The sequence below is a fragment of the Bubalus kerabau genome, chromosome 3 (assembly GCF_029407905.1).
Source record: "Bubalus kerabau isolate K-KA32 ecotype Philippines breed swamp buffalo chromosome 3, PCC_UOA_SB_1v2, whole genome shotgun sequence".
Classification (NCBI taxonomy): Eukaryota; Metazoa; Chordata; class Mammalia; order Artiodactyla; family Bovidae; genus Bubalus; species Bubalus kerabau.
The window spans coordinates 126,662,124-126,676,875 of NC_073626.1; the positions used below are offsets into that span (position 1 = coordinate 126,662,124).

Here is a 14,752-nt window from a genome sequence, read left to right on the forward strand (position 1 = left end):
TCTCTTCCCTCCTTCCTTCCTTTTCCCTCCCTCCCTTCCTCCCTCTGCTCCTTTCTCCTCCACACCTCAGCTGGTGAAAATGAGCAAAAACAAGTGTGCAAGCCCACATGTGATTGGATCACTACCGGTAGAGTGATGTGTGTGATGACGTCACACGTAGGAAGGTGTGATGGGCTTGTGATGGTGCAGGGAGGGGGCCCATAAAATCAGCATAGTTTAAATGAGAAATAAGACCTGATCCAGGTTTAGAAGATGAATAGGAAGTTGTCTGAGGGGATTGGAAACGTCTCATCAGAAACCGTGGAGGCCAGAAGTAAGTGAAATATTTTTTAAATGTTGAAAGAAAAGAACGGTTAATGCAGAACTCTGTATCCATGAAAATATCTTTTGGGGATGAAAGTAATACTCTCAGATGAAGGAAAAGGAAGAGAAAGTCATTGTCAGCAGGTCTGCTCTAAAGGTAGAAAGGAAATGATATAAAAAGAAAATGGAGCATCAGGAAGGAGGGAAGAGGAATAGAAATGATATCTGGATAAATACAGTGGGACATTCTTCCCTCCTGAGTTCTTTAAAATAAACAGTAAGTCCCCTACATACAAACTTTCAAGTTGCAGACTTTCAAAGATGCAAACCTGCTTTTGCATGTCCAATTACTAACGATAATTTCATGTATCTGGTGTATATTGTCACGTGCGTGTATCCTCTACATGTGGTCATGCTTTTGTGTACTTCAGTATACAGTACTGTACAGAGGACAGCAGTACAGAATCTTTATTTCAAGCCCAAGATGTCCAGAAGCGCTAAGCAATAACCACTTAAAAAAAAAAAGTGGAAATAATTGAGAGAGTGGAGCGAGGTGAAAAGGTGGTAGACGTCGCTCATTCTTATAACATGATCAACAGTCGGCACAGGTCTAAAGAACAAGGACAAGATCATGGGACATGTAAGTCTGCTGTGCCGATGATGTTGGCAATAATATCAAAGAAACCTAGAAAAGTGATGGAGAAGATGGAGAAACTTCTCAGCGCGTGGATGCAGGATCAACATCAGAGTTGAGTGCCACTCAGCTTAATACTGATTCAAAAGAAAGCTAAAAGCCTTTATGAAGACTTGAAGAAGAAACACGGCAATGACTCAGAGGGTGCAGATTTTAATGCCAGCCATGGTTGGTTTCATTGGTTCAAGACTAGAACCAAACTTCACAACATAAATGTCAGTGTCAAGGCAGTGAGTGCAGATACGGTGGCTGCTGGGAAATTTCCTGAAACACTTAAATTACTGATGAAGTTGTGTATTTATCTGGGAAGATTTTGAATGTGGGTGAGATGGGACTGTACTGGAAGAGGATGCCAGACCAAAGTTACATTAGTAAGCAGGAAAGTTGGAATCAGGCTATAAACCATCAAAAGATAGACTAACTCTGTTGTATGGTGGCAATGCTTCCAGTAATATGAAGCTTAAGCCTCTCTTAGTTTATCATTCAGAGAACCCAAGGGTCCTTGAAAACATAGCCAAGGGCTCTCTTCCTGTTGTGTGGAAGAGTGACCCCAAAGCCTGGGTTACACAGGTCATTTTCCAGGACTAGTTTTTCCACCACTTTATCCAGGAGGTAGAGAAAACATAGCTTGGAGAAGGATGTCCTATTTAACATTCTTTTGCTGCTCGACAGTACTCTGGGCCACCCCTCATGCATGGATGACCATCATCACAAAGTCAAAGTAATGTATCTGCCATGGAATACTACATTGCTTATCCAACGTATGGACCAGGAAGTTATAGCAACTTTCAGAAAATACCATTTACGTCACACTTTTGGTCAAGCTGTAAAGGTGAGTGATGAATCAAGAAGAACCTTACAACAATTTTGGAAAGACTATAACATGTAAAAGGCCATAAAAAATAGTGATTTGTTGGTGTGAGTTTCCAGTTGTCACCATGAATGGGCTTTGGAAGAACCTATATCTGCAGCTGTTTCATGATTGTCATGGATTTGAGAACGTGGATGAGGAATCCAAAGATATCATCAGCAACTTACTGATCCTCAGTGAGTAGCTGGAGCTAGATCTGGAAGAGGACCACTTCATTGGACTCCTTCTGTGCAACCCAAGGAGCTTAGTAATGAAGACCTGATGGAACCGGAGGCCCAGAGAAAGGATGAAGAGAGACAAGAGGAAGAAGTAACTGAAGAACTAAAGAGATTCACGATGCAGGAAACGGCAAGGGGGTCTTCTATATTTGAGGAGGCAATGTCAGTTTTTGAGACAGATGACCCGAATGTAGAATGGTACATGAAGCTTGTAGTAATCCAGTGCTAACATGTCATATGATGAGAAAGAAAGAACTACTACACAGGCATCACTGGATCATTTTTTAAAGGGTAGATAGAATTAAATCCAGCAATATACCAGAGGCTATGCCATCAACATCAAGCACAAGTGAAATTGCATCTTGCCCTCCGTCTCCTATTGCTGGCATTTCTTCCTCTTTACCATCTCCCACTTCCTCTTGCTCCCCCAGTCAGTCACTCTTCTTGCCTGTTCACTCAGCCCCTGTGTGCCAGCTGTTTATACTGTACTATACTGTACTGTACTATTGTGCTTTTCAAGGTAGTGTACTGTAAGATTAAAATGCTTTTGTTTTGTGTGTTTGTTGGTTTCTTATGCATTATTTGTGTAAAAAGTATTATAAACCTATTATAATACAGTACTATGCAGCTAACTGTGTTCACTGGGTACCTAGGCTAACTTTGTTGGACTTATAAACAAACTGGACTTACAAATATGATCTCAATGAAACTCATTTATATGTAGTGGATTTACTGTATTTAACAGCTGAAGCAGTGAGGGCTTTCAAAGTATGTACGTGGGCTTCGCCAATGGCTCAGCAGTAAAGAATATGCCTGCAATGTAGGAGACTCAGGAGACATGAGTTCAATCCCTGGGTCAGGCAGATCCCCTGGAGGAGGAAATGGCAACCCACTACAGTATTCTTGCCTGGAAAATTCCAAGGACAGAGGGGCCCTGTGGACTACAGTCCATAGGATCACAAAGAGCCAGACACGACTGAGCAACTGAGCACACACGCACATGTGGTAAGACAAATGTGTCTTGAAGAAGGAAGCGGTTACGGGACTTACGGGGCTAGATAACAACATTCCACTCGAAGTGGTCAAGTATTGAGCGTCAGGAAACAAAGTTCAGCATGTGTATTGTCTTCCCTGATACAATCAATAAACAAACAAACTATACAAAGTGATGTGTGCAGAAACACCATAGAGAAATTGAAATGAAATCCTCAGAAGGGCCCAATAGCCCAACGGAAGGCAGGAAAGACAAAACAAAGACAGCAAAACATAAAACGGTAGAACTGAGTCCAAACATATCAATAATTACATAAAATGAAAGTGGCCTAAAAGCATCAATTAAAAGACAGACAGTAAAGTTGGAGCACTCATCCCACCAGATTTTAAGACTTAACTATAAAGCTGCTATGGATAAGATAGTGTGATATTGGTGACAGAAACACGCAGATCAATCGACTGGACAGAGCCAGGGTCTGCAAAATACAACCCAAAGAGAAAAGCTGCCCTGAGAACTGTTTTGTATGAACTGTGAGCTAAGAATAGTTTTTATATTTTTAATTAATTACTTTTTACTGGAGTATAGTTTTTTTTACAATGGTGGGTTTGTTTCTACTGCATAGTGAAATGAATCAGTCATACACACACAAGTATCTCCTCTGTTTTTGGACTTCCTTCCCATTTAAGTCACCACAGAGCATTGGGTAGAGTTCCCTTTGCTATACAGTAGGTTCTCATTAGTTATCTGTTTTATACATATTATCAATAGTGTATATATGTCAACCCCAATCTCCCAGTTCTTCCCGCCCATACTTTTTCCCCTTGGTATCCATATATTTGTTCTCATATCTGTGTCTCTAATTCTGCTTTGCAAATAAGTCCATCTGTATCATTTTTCTAGATTCCACGTATATACATTAATATATAATTATTTGTTTTTCTCTTTCTATCTTACTACTCCCTGTATGACAGTCTCTAGGTCCTTCCACATCTCTACAAATGACCCAATTTCATTCCTTTTTATGGTTGAATAATATTCCATTGCATATATGTACCATATTTTCTTTATCCATTCATCTGTCAATGGACATTTGGTTGCTTCCATGTCCTGGCTATTGTAAATAGTGCTGCTATGAACACTGGGGTGCATGTACCTTTCTGAATTACAGTTTTATCCAGATATAAGCCCAGGAGTGGAATTGCTGAATCGTATGGTATAGCTCTATTTTTAGTTTTTTAAGGAACTTCCATACTTCTTTCCATAGTGGCTGTATCAATTTATATTCCCACCAACAGTATAAGAGGGTACCTTCACTACAGTAATCAAGACAGTATAGTACTGGTACAGTTTTTACATTTTTAAAGGGTTGGGTTTATTTAAGGATATGAGACAGAGACTATATGGCCAACAAATCATAAAATATTTACCATGCAGCCCTTCACAGAAAATATTCAGGCAATCCCTGGAACAGAGGATACAGAAATAAGCCCATACAAATAGGATCAATTGATTTTTGACAAAGAACTAAAGACAATTCAGTGGAGAAATGGTAATTTTTTCAACCAGTGGTATTGAAACTACTAAATATCCATAGACCTAAAAAAAAATAAAAAACCTTCATCTAAATCTCATTTAAAAAATTACCTCAAAATACAGTATATAAATACAAAATTAAAAAATCATAAAGTTTTTAGGAAAAAGATCTTTGAGGCCTGGATTTAGGCAAAGAATTCTTATACACATGATAAAAAACATGACCCATAAAAAAGAAAACTGAGTAACTGGGCATTATCAACATGAAAAATGTGTTTCAGCAAGAGACGCCATTAAGAGAATGAAAGACAAGGCACAGATTTGGGGAAAACGTTTGTTTTTTCTTTTTTCTGTCACATCCTAAGAGCACCAGAAACACTAGAGCGGCAAGGGCACAGGTGCTAAGACTTGCATGGTGAAAACTTGGTCCAGCTTGGCAGGATGCACAAGGCCACACCAAGAACCCAGGCATCTGGCAATTAGAGGCGACCAGGAAGGGATGATGTTAGAGATGGACAATGGTGGGGGACCCAAGGACTACTTAGGAGGTGAAATCCAGAGGACTTGGTGGAGGGTTCCATGTGAGTAGTGACAGATGGAGCCTTTAGAAGCTGTCCCAGTTACTGACCCACCTGTCCTGAGAGATGAAGGATTGTGCAAGGGCCAGTGTGATGGGTGGATACAGCGCGGGGCAGGGCAGAATGGGGGCACCAGGAGTTCAGATTTGCATGTGTTGAGTAAGTGTGCTTTCACACATCCCAGAGAGAGCCCTAAGAGGTGTTAGGATGGATGAGTCTGGAACTCAGAGGAAAGTAGGGGCTATGATGATGGCTTGTGAGCCAATCACATGTAGGAGGCTGAGGTTACCTGGGGTAACATGGAGCCTCAGGGGGTAGGGAGCTGGGAAGAGAGTCTTATGAAACCCCAGCAATCAAGGGTCAGAACCAAGAGGCTGAGGCTGCCAGAGAGTCTAGAAGGGACAGCAAGAGATGGTGAAGAACCAGAGCTGGCGGGTTTGGGGAGGGTTCCCCAGCACACAGGCTGGGAAGGAACATCTCCAGGAAGGGTCATGGCAACTGTGGCCAGTGCTCCTGATCGCCACTAGACTGGGCAGCCTTGCAGTCTTCCCTGGCTGTTGCATTTCTCTCATATCTTGAAATCCTTTTGGCTCTAACTTCAGAGAATATCCAGAATCTGTTCACTTTTCACCATGATGCCCCAGGACCCCATGAGGCGCTGGATTCCCCTAGTACCCAGGCAGTTTGGAGACACTTGGAGGTGCACCTCCACCGTGGGGGAATGTTTCACCATGAAATGACTGGATCAGGGGTCTCCCTGCATCCACTGGGAGAGCTGGTTGACCAGCACTCCACTCCACTGCTGTATCCTCACTTTATTCCAAGTTTCCTTGCTGGTCCACCTGTTCCCACCCTTGTCTCCTATGGCCTAGTCTCATCCTCCAGTTGGATCATTCTTCGAGATCATGTCACTTCTCCCATAGCATTGACCCTGAGCCCCTCATCCACCCTACCCAAGTGCTACAGCCCACAAGGCTCTCCAGGACCTCACTGTCTCCCCTACCCCAATCACTCCCCTTCTCCCACCCTGGCCTCCTTGCTGCCCATGTACACTCCAAACACACTCTGCCTTGGGGGCTTTGCACTTGCTGTTCCAGCCGCCAGGAATGTCCTTCCCCTGATACACACAGAACTCACACTTTCATGTCTTTGCTGCCCTGACCACCCTATTTAAAGTATATGCTCCCTCCACCCCTACATTCCTGTTGCATTTTTTCCCTGCAACACAAATGAGCATCAGGCTCAAGGTATAACTTACACTTGCTGAGTGACCCCACTGGCTCCAGGAGCAGGAGCTGTGTGGATGTGTGGGCCGGGCAGGAAGATGGAGATGAGAAGGTGCGGAGAGAAGGAAGTGATGGAAGACAACTCTTTCAAGAAGGGTGCCAGCTAGGGGCTTCCCTGGCAGTTCAGTGTTTAAGACTCTGCACTTCCAAGGCAGGGGTCCTGGGTTTGAGCCCTGGTCAGAGAACTAAGATGCCACGTGCTGCACAGGGCAGCCTAAAAAAATAAATTAATTAAAATAAAATTAAAACAAAAAAGAAAGGTGCCAGCTAAAGGGAGAGGGAAAGAGAGAGCAAGAACTGGAGAGGGTCTGTATGTGACTTTTTATGGGAGATTTGTGTGTTGGAGAGCTGCTGAGAGGGACCCAGCTGAAGGGAGAGGCCACTAGACAAGAGGGAATGGGACCAACAAGAGCACACGGTGAGGATTAAACCCTGGTGGCTGCCGGGTGGGAGAACTGGCCGCAGATAGCAGGATCAAGAGGGAAGGAAACAGGAGAGAGCAGATGGAGGTGGGCATGGAGGCTTGGCCCTGGGAAGAGAAAGGAGCTCCTATTCTTCCTCTTGGGCTTCCCTGGTGGCTCACAGTAAAAAATCCACCTGCAATGCAGGAGACCAGGGTTCGATCCTGGGTCAGGAAGATCCCCTGGAGAAGGAAATGGCAACCCTGTCTACTATTCTTGCCTGGAGAATCCCCATGGACAGAGGAGCCTGGTGGGCAACAGTCTATGGGGTTGCAAAGAGTTGGACATGATTAAAGGGACTTATCACAGCCTGGCATTCTTCCCCTTGATGCAGGAGTTGAGGTGGTCTGCTGGGAGACCAGTGGTCACAGGCTTAAGAACCAAGGAGACGGTTTGCAATCATTAGCCACTGGAGAGTGAGTTGAGGAGAATCACCAATTGATGGAACCACCTGCTCTGCGTAAGGGGTCTTGTTCTAGCAGGGCTGTGCTACTCAGGGGTCTCGAGAGAGCAAGCTGTGGTCACCCACACTGGCATAGCTGGGAAGCTCTAATGATGGGGTGGGTGGGGGTTCAGGGCTGTGTAGCAGCAGCAAACACTATGGAAATGTGCCCCTAGCCACACATCATGGGCCGTTGTGGCCAAAGAGCCAAAAGTGTCACTTCCCTCCTACTTGGGCATTTGGATTCCAGTGCCAAATTGGGGTTTGGGGACAGAGCCTTGTTCAGGGAACTGTCTCTCTCCTTGGAAGAAATTGCCCTGGGGCCGGGAGGAATGATGTCTAACCATGACACTTTACAAGGTGGCGAGGAGAGGGGGGACCCATTAGGCCCGCTGCCATGGTCCCTGCAGTGCAGCCAGCTGCCCAAGTGCAAGGTAATCCCCCCTGTCCTTTATGGCCTCGGCTCCGTGGGAGTGACACCGGGCCCTGCTTTACGAGCTGCCAGCATGGCTTCTACGAGCAGACCCGCTGTCAATAAAGGCTGTGTTTTATATTACGGGCAGGACGATTTATGGGCCGCCCAGCACTCGGCAGACAGCTATTTGGCCAGGGAAGAAAATGACCTAACACTTCAGATATTTGAAAACCAGAAAACAGGGTGTGTGTGTATGTGTGTGTGTGTGTGTGTATGTGTGTGTGGCACGTGGAGCTACGTCTGTGTCTGCTGACTTACCAGGTATTGGAAAACAGGAACAGCTTCTTGAAAGATGTTGGCTGTAAAAATGAAATCAAATGACACATTTCCCTCTGGATGGGGCCTTTGCATCACACACTGACCATAAGGTTTTGGGGGAGAGGGGCAGGTAACCAGATGGTGGTTTCCTGTATGCTCAGTCATGTCCAACTCTTATGACCCCATGGACTGTAGGCTTTTCTGTCCGTGGGATCATTCAGGCAAGAATACTGGAGTGGATCGCCATTTCCTACTCCAGGGGATCTTCCCGACCCAGGGATTGAACCCACATCTCTTGTGTCTTCTGCATTGGCAGGCAGATTCTTTACCAACTGTGCCACCTGGGAAGCCCCAGCCAGTAGGTGGTTGGTTCCTGCCAATGCATTGACTTTCAGCATGGCAAATGAGAACGTCTCCATGGGAGCATTTGCCCTATTTTATTGAAATATCTATTCAGATCTGTCTTCCCAAAAGACTGCAAGCTCCTTGAAAGCAAGGCCGAGTCTTATTAGACTTTGCATTTTGGTTTTTTTAGTTGTTTCTGGCCTGGAGCAGGGATTCAGTCAAGGATTCTTGAATTCATATGTAAGTCGGAATTGTCTACCTGGGCACTGAAGTGATCTGCTAAGAGCCAACATCCCCATTAGACAGTGAGCCTCTTGCCAGCAGGTACCCTGTCTGGGTCAGCTCAGGCCCTGACACATAAGTGAGTGAAAGTCGCTCAGTCGTGTCTGACTCTTTGTGACCCCATGGACTATACAGTCCATGGAATTCTCCAGGCCAGAATACTGGAGTGGTAGCCTTTCCCTTCTTCAGGGGATCTTCCCAACCCAGGGATCAAACCGGGGTCTCCTGCATTGCAGGTGGATTCTTTATCAACTAAACTATGAGGGAAGCCCTCATAAAAATTAAGGAATATGAGGGAAGCCCTCATGACACATAAGAAGCATCCAGAAACGTTACTGCACTGGGATGGGCTGAACAAACCTATGGGTCACATGACTGTCCATCCACTTAAATGGATTTGCAACTGGTAGAGCCCCACTTCAGACTTTGCTGGGAACAAAAGTAGGGGGATGGCTTCGGGGCCGTTCCTTCTTTGTCTTTTGCCTGCCCCTTTCTCCTCCCACTGACCTCTGAGTGCTGGAGGGCCCCAGGCTCAGGCTGCATCCCTTCCCTCTGTTTTCTCTCCCCAGCTGTGCTCACACAAAGTCAAGACTTTAAACACAGTCTGTGTGCTAATGACTCTGAAATGCAGATCTCACTCAGAAACTCTAGGCTGTAATATTTACCTGCTTGCTTGACATTCCCTCAGAGATCTCATAGGTGTCATCATTTTAATTAATCACCAAACTTTCTCCTCCTCCAGGGTCCTCATCTCAGTAAATGGCACCACCACTCAAGAGTTGACTAAGGCAAGACCCCAAGAACCATCTGAGATGGTAAAGTTTGTGTGTCAAAGTTTGTGTGGTTTGATTGGACCATGGGGCAACCAGATATTTGATTTAACGTTATTTGGGTGTATGTGTATGAGGTATCTGCAAGGGTGTTTCTGGATGAGATTGACATTTGAATTGGTAGATTGGGTAAAGTGTATTGCCCTTCCCAGTGGGATAGGCCTCATCTTATCAACTAAGGGTTTGAATAGAACAAAAGGCAAAAGGGAGAACTGGCTCTCTCTGCCTGTCTTCAAGCTGGAACATTGGTCATCTCCCGCCTTTGGACTTGGACGATAACTACACCATCAACTCTACTGTGTCTTCAGCTTGCCCACCGCAGATCTTATGACTTCTTAGATAGATATAGGTACAGAGATAGAGATGGAGATGGAAATATATAATTTCTCTTTTTTCTCCCACTTAAAAAATTTTTTTTGATGTGGACCATTTGTAAAGTCTTTTTTGAATTTGTTACAACACCGCTTTGGCTGTATGTCTTGGTTCTTGGCCCCGAGGCATGTGGGATCCCAGCTCTCTGACCAGGGATCCAAGCCACACCCGCTGCATTGGAAGGCAGGGTCCTAACACTCGAACAGCAGGAAGTCCCTCCCCCACGTTTATTAATGGAATTCTACTGTAAGAAAGAGCTGTCTCATCTCTCCAATTTATGTATTTATTTCATTTTTATTTGTATCAGTATAGAAAGGTGAATGTTTAATTTACTCTTTGGGTTAAAATCCAGCGAATGCCATCATTTATTTTCTTGCTGAAATAATTCTAGTTTTGACCCTGTGAGCTGCCCCGGACCGGGGCTGGGCCCGGCTCTTGCTTGTGTTGTTTCATTTAACTCTTCACTGCAGACCTCAGAGTGAGCTGTTGTGATGTTCTCCGACAGCTGAGCAAACAGAGGCACAGAAAGTGTGCCTGTTCACCGGAAGTCACCTGGACAGGTTGTGGAGAACAAGTTCTCACATCACAAGTGTCCCCTCAGGGCCTGAGCCCCTGCTCCTCCCACGCCTTAGTCACCTCAGTCACCCAGGGGTCCCCAGTCACCTTGAGAGGGTGGTCACTTCCATTTCCAGTTAGAGTAACTGAGGCACAGATTGGTCTTCTAGCTGCCAAGGTCCCGTGATGCCAGCATGACTGGCAAGGTGTGATGCCCAGGGTGCTGGATTCTGAGGGCCTCCACATGACCTGCCATGTCATCTATACCGCACCCTCCTCCACACAAACCTGTTTTCAGTAATAATCTTGTAACAGAAAACTACTAATGACCAGGAAAGAACACTTATAGTGAAATTTCTGTCTTGCTAATGTTACACATACATATGCACACACACACACACAGTGAAGAAAAACTTGAAAGGGAAAGAAATCAAATATTATAACACTTTAAAGGAAAAACATCACCAATACCTCTCCTGTCTACCTAACAATCTGAACTTTGATCCCCTAGTTAAAGGCTGAGGTAATAATGTTTTACATAAATAATTATCTTGTAACTAACAAGTGAGATTTAATAAAACAAAAACATCTGCAAAGGGTACAATTTAGGTAATTACTGACTCATACAATGATGTCATGTTTTATTTTTTTGATTTACTGTTTTTTTTCCAAAATAACCAACCAATATTGAAAAATGTAAACTGAGATTTTAAAGAGACGATTCAAATTCTGCCAAATGGTTTATGTGTGAACTAAATCTGTGCTTACCAAACAAAAGCATTACACTATTTAACTGCTTTCAATTTCAAATACTAATTATCACAAGTTCTGGGATTTTCTCTTTAATCATTATACTAGAGCAGTTTATTTCATTGGGAATTGGAAACATTTACTATGCCTGAAAGAAGCTGGAATGATTCTGAAACATGTTCTTACCCTTGTGACATGTGTAGCTCAGTCTGTGTGTGTCAGAGACTAACTGCATAAAATTCAGTTCAGTTCAGTCGCTCACTATCTGACTCTTTGTGACACCATGGACTGCAGAATGCCAGGCTTCCCTGTCCATCACCAACTCCCAGAGCTTGCTCAAACTCACGTCCATTGAGTCTGTGATGCCATCCTGCCATCTCATCCTCTGTCGTCCCCTTCTCCTGACTTCAATCTTTCCCAGCATCAGGGTCTTTTCCAAGGAGTCACTTTTTTACATCAGGTGGCCAAAGGATTGGAGTTTCAGCTTCAGCATCAGTCCTTCCAATGAACATTCAGGACTGATTTCCTTGAGGATTGATTGGTTTGATCTCCTTGCAGTCCAAGGGACTCTCAAGAGTCTTCTCCAACACCACAGTTCAAAAGCATCAATTATTTGGCGCTCAGCTTTCTTTATAGTCCAACTCTCACATCCATACATGACTACTGGAAAAACCAAAGCTTTGACTAGATGGACATTTGTTGCAAAGCAATGTCTCTGCTTTCTAATAGGCTGTCTAGAATGGTCATAGCTTTTCTTCCAAGGAGCAAGCATCTTTTACTTTCATGACTGCAGTCACCATCTGCAGTGATTTTGGAGCCCAAGAAAATAAATTCTCTCGCTGTTTCCATTGTTTCCCCATCTATTTGCCATGAAGTGATGGAACCAGATGCCATGATCTTTGTTTTTTGAATGCTGGGTTTTAAGCCAGCTTTTTCACTCTCCCCTTTCACGTTCATAAAGAGGCTCTTTAGTTCTTCTTCACTTTCTGCCATAATGGTGGTGTCATCTGCATATCTGAGGTTATTGATATTTCTCCCTGCAATCTTGATTTCAGCTTGCACTTCATCCAGCCCAGTATTTCACATGATGTACTCTATATATAAGTTAAATAAGCAGGGTGACAATATACAGCCTTGACGTATTCCTTTCCCAATTTGGAACCAGTCTGTTGTTCCATGTCCAGTTCTAACTGTTGCTTCTTGACCTGCATACTGTATAAAGGGGAGTTCTCATATCTTCCATGCAAAAAACTAAATATAGAGCTCCCATATGATCCAGCAGTCCCATTTCTGGGCATATATCTGGAGAAAGCTCTAATTCAAAAAGATACATGTACCCCAATATTCATAGCAGAACTACTTACAATAGCCAGGACATGAAAGTAGCCTAAGTGTCCACTAATGGAAGAATGGATAAGGAAGATGTGCTTCATACATACAATGAAACCCTACTCAGCTATAAAAAAGAATGAAATAATGCCATTTGCAGCAACATGGATGGGTGTAGAGATTATCATACTAAGTGTAGTAAGTCAGAAAGACAAAGACAAATATATGAAATCGCTTATAGGTGGAATCTAAAAAGAAAAAAAAAGATACAAATGAACTTATTTACAAAACAGAAAAAGACTCACAGACATAGAAAGCAAACTCATGGTTACCAAAGGGTAAAGGGAATAGGATAAAGTAGGAGGCTGGGCTTTGCATACACACTACACTATGCATAAAATAGATAAAAAATGAGAGCTTACTGTATAGCACAGGGAACTCTATTCAATATCTTGTAATAAACTACAGGGGGGAAGAATTTGAAAAAGATTTTTACATATATATATATAAAACTGAATCACTGTGCTGTACACCTGAAACTAACACAGCATTGTGCAAAAACTACACTCCAATTTAAACAATTGTCTTCCATGTAGAAACTGATGTTTATTAAAGGATAACTTATTCTTGCCTGGAAAATTCCATGGACAGAGGAGCCTGGTGGGCTACAGTCCATGGGGTAGCAAAGAGTTAGACATGACTGAGCAGTCACACACACACAATAAAAATACGCTCATTGTGCTCACAAGTATATCATGAAAACTAGCCAGAGCAATTATTTAGAACTTACTTAAAGAAAGATTTTTCCCCAGAGGAAAATCTTATTACCAACATTGTTTAGATTACTGGTACAGGGTGAAAAGCAGAGCAACTCAATCTGTTTTATCATTGTTTTTATACTTTTCATCAACCATGCACCTTCATACCATCTGCACCCAAAGTGGACCCCTCCCACCATCCACCCTTGGTTGTGAGGAGGTCGCACTTAACTTCTAGGTATCTTCTGCTAACAAGATAAAATAAAGGCAAGGCCCCTGGCCTTCTAGAAGCACAGAAAGTCATTCTCAGGACCCGAGAAGCCTCAGCTCAGTCATGTGCCTTCCCTATTTTTAAGGCCTAGCTCACCTCCTCCTTTCTTCAGACACTTGCCTGACTTGCCCTTCTCTACAAAGTGGGCATGTAAAGTCCCAGCCAACTGGCACCTGCAGGTTAGTCTGGGCTTCACCAGGGTCCTTGCTCATCCAGCACTGGGTCACCCTTGGTGTCCCATTCTGTCCCTCCATCCCCAGCACCCATCATGAGGTTGGCAGGGCTGCTGAATGAGAAGGGACAGCAGACCAGTGCTCAGCCTTTCATGAGGGAACCACAGCCGAGCAATGGAGAACCACAAAATGGGTCGAGGTCTAGAAGGCTTGGGGGTTGCCTTCAGTCTTCTCGGGCATGTAAACCTTGTTACTCAGTGCTCCTCCCCCACCATGCCCAAGCAGGCCATGCTGGTAGGAGGTAGGGGTAGGGGTGGCTTTGTACTCTCTGCCCCAATGACATGCAAAATCCCACACCAGGCACCGGATACATGTCTCCTCACTTCAAACTCACAACCTTCCTGGCCTCACCCCCTGCCCACTCACCAGCCTGCTCCATACTCTGCAAGGCCTCATCTGTGAGATCTTGTCCATCTCAAGGCCCCCTGCTGCCTGTCAAGTTCTCCTGCTTCTAAATCCCAGGGAAAAAGTCTTTCCTGAAAGTAGTCCTCCACCTCAACTCAGGAGTCTCTCCTTGGTCCACCCCATGGACCAGTGGCTGCCCTGGTGGGGAGATAATGTAATGGTCCTGTCTAATGCAAGGAGGTCCTCTTATTATTGTGCCACTCAATCTACAAATGAGGATGTTGTAGAGAGGTTCCAAACTTGCACAAGGGCCCCTGAAGTTGGGTCTGTGGCCCACCCTGTGGTCCCCACCCCAGGGAAGCCTCTGGAAGGCAGCAGTGTGTGGCTGCCTGGTCTCCTGTGCCCCCCAGCCCCAGGTGATGGACGGCCTTCTGCTGAGACTTATGAGCTATTTGAAGCCGTCAACCAGCTTTGTGTAAATATCAACTTTGTTTGGCAAAATAGCTGGAGAGGGATTTTTATTTCTGCTGGGCATGATTATGAGTATTGATTTGAGAATCTGAAAAGTC

General features: G+C 44.4%; 1 long non-coding RNA gene across 1 annotated transcript; it reads left to right on the forward strand.

The window, feature by feature from the left end:
- The first annotated feature begins 247 nt into the window (after nt 1-247).
- LOC129647771 (uncharacterized) lies at nt 248-2,735 on the forward strand. The gene is made up of 3 exons (XR_008712495.1): nt 248-313; nt 1,670-1,829; nt 1,928-2,735. It is a non-coding gene; the product is annotated as an uncharacterized LOC129647771 (long non-coding RNA).
- The last annotated feature ends 12,017 nt before the right edge of the window (nt 2,736-14,752 follow it).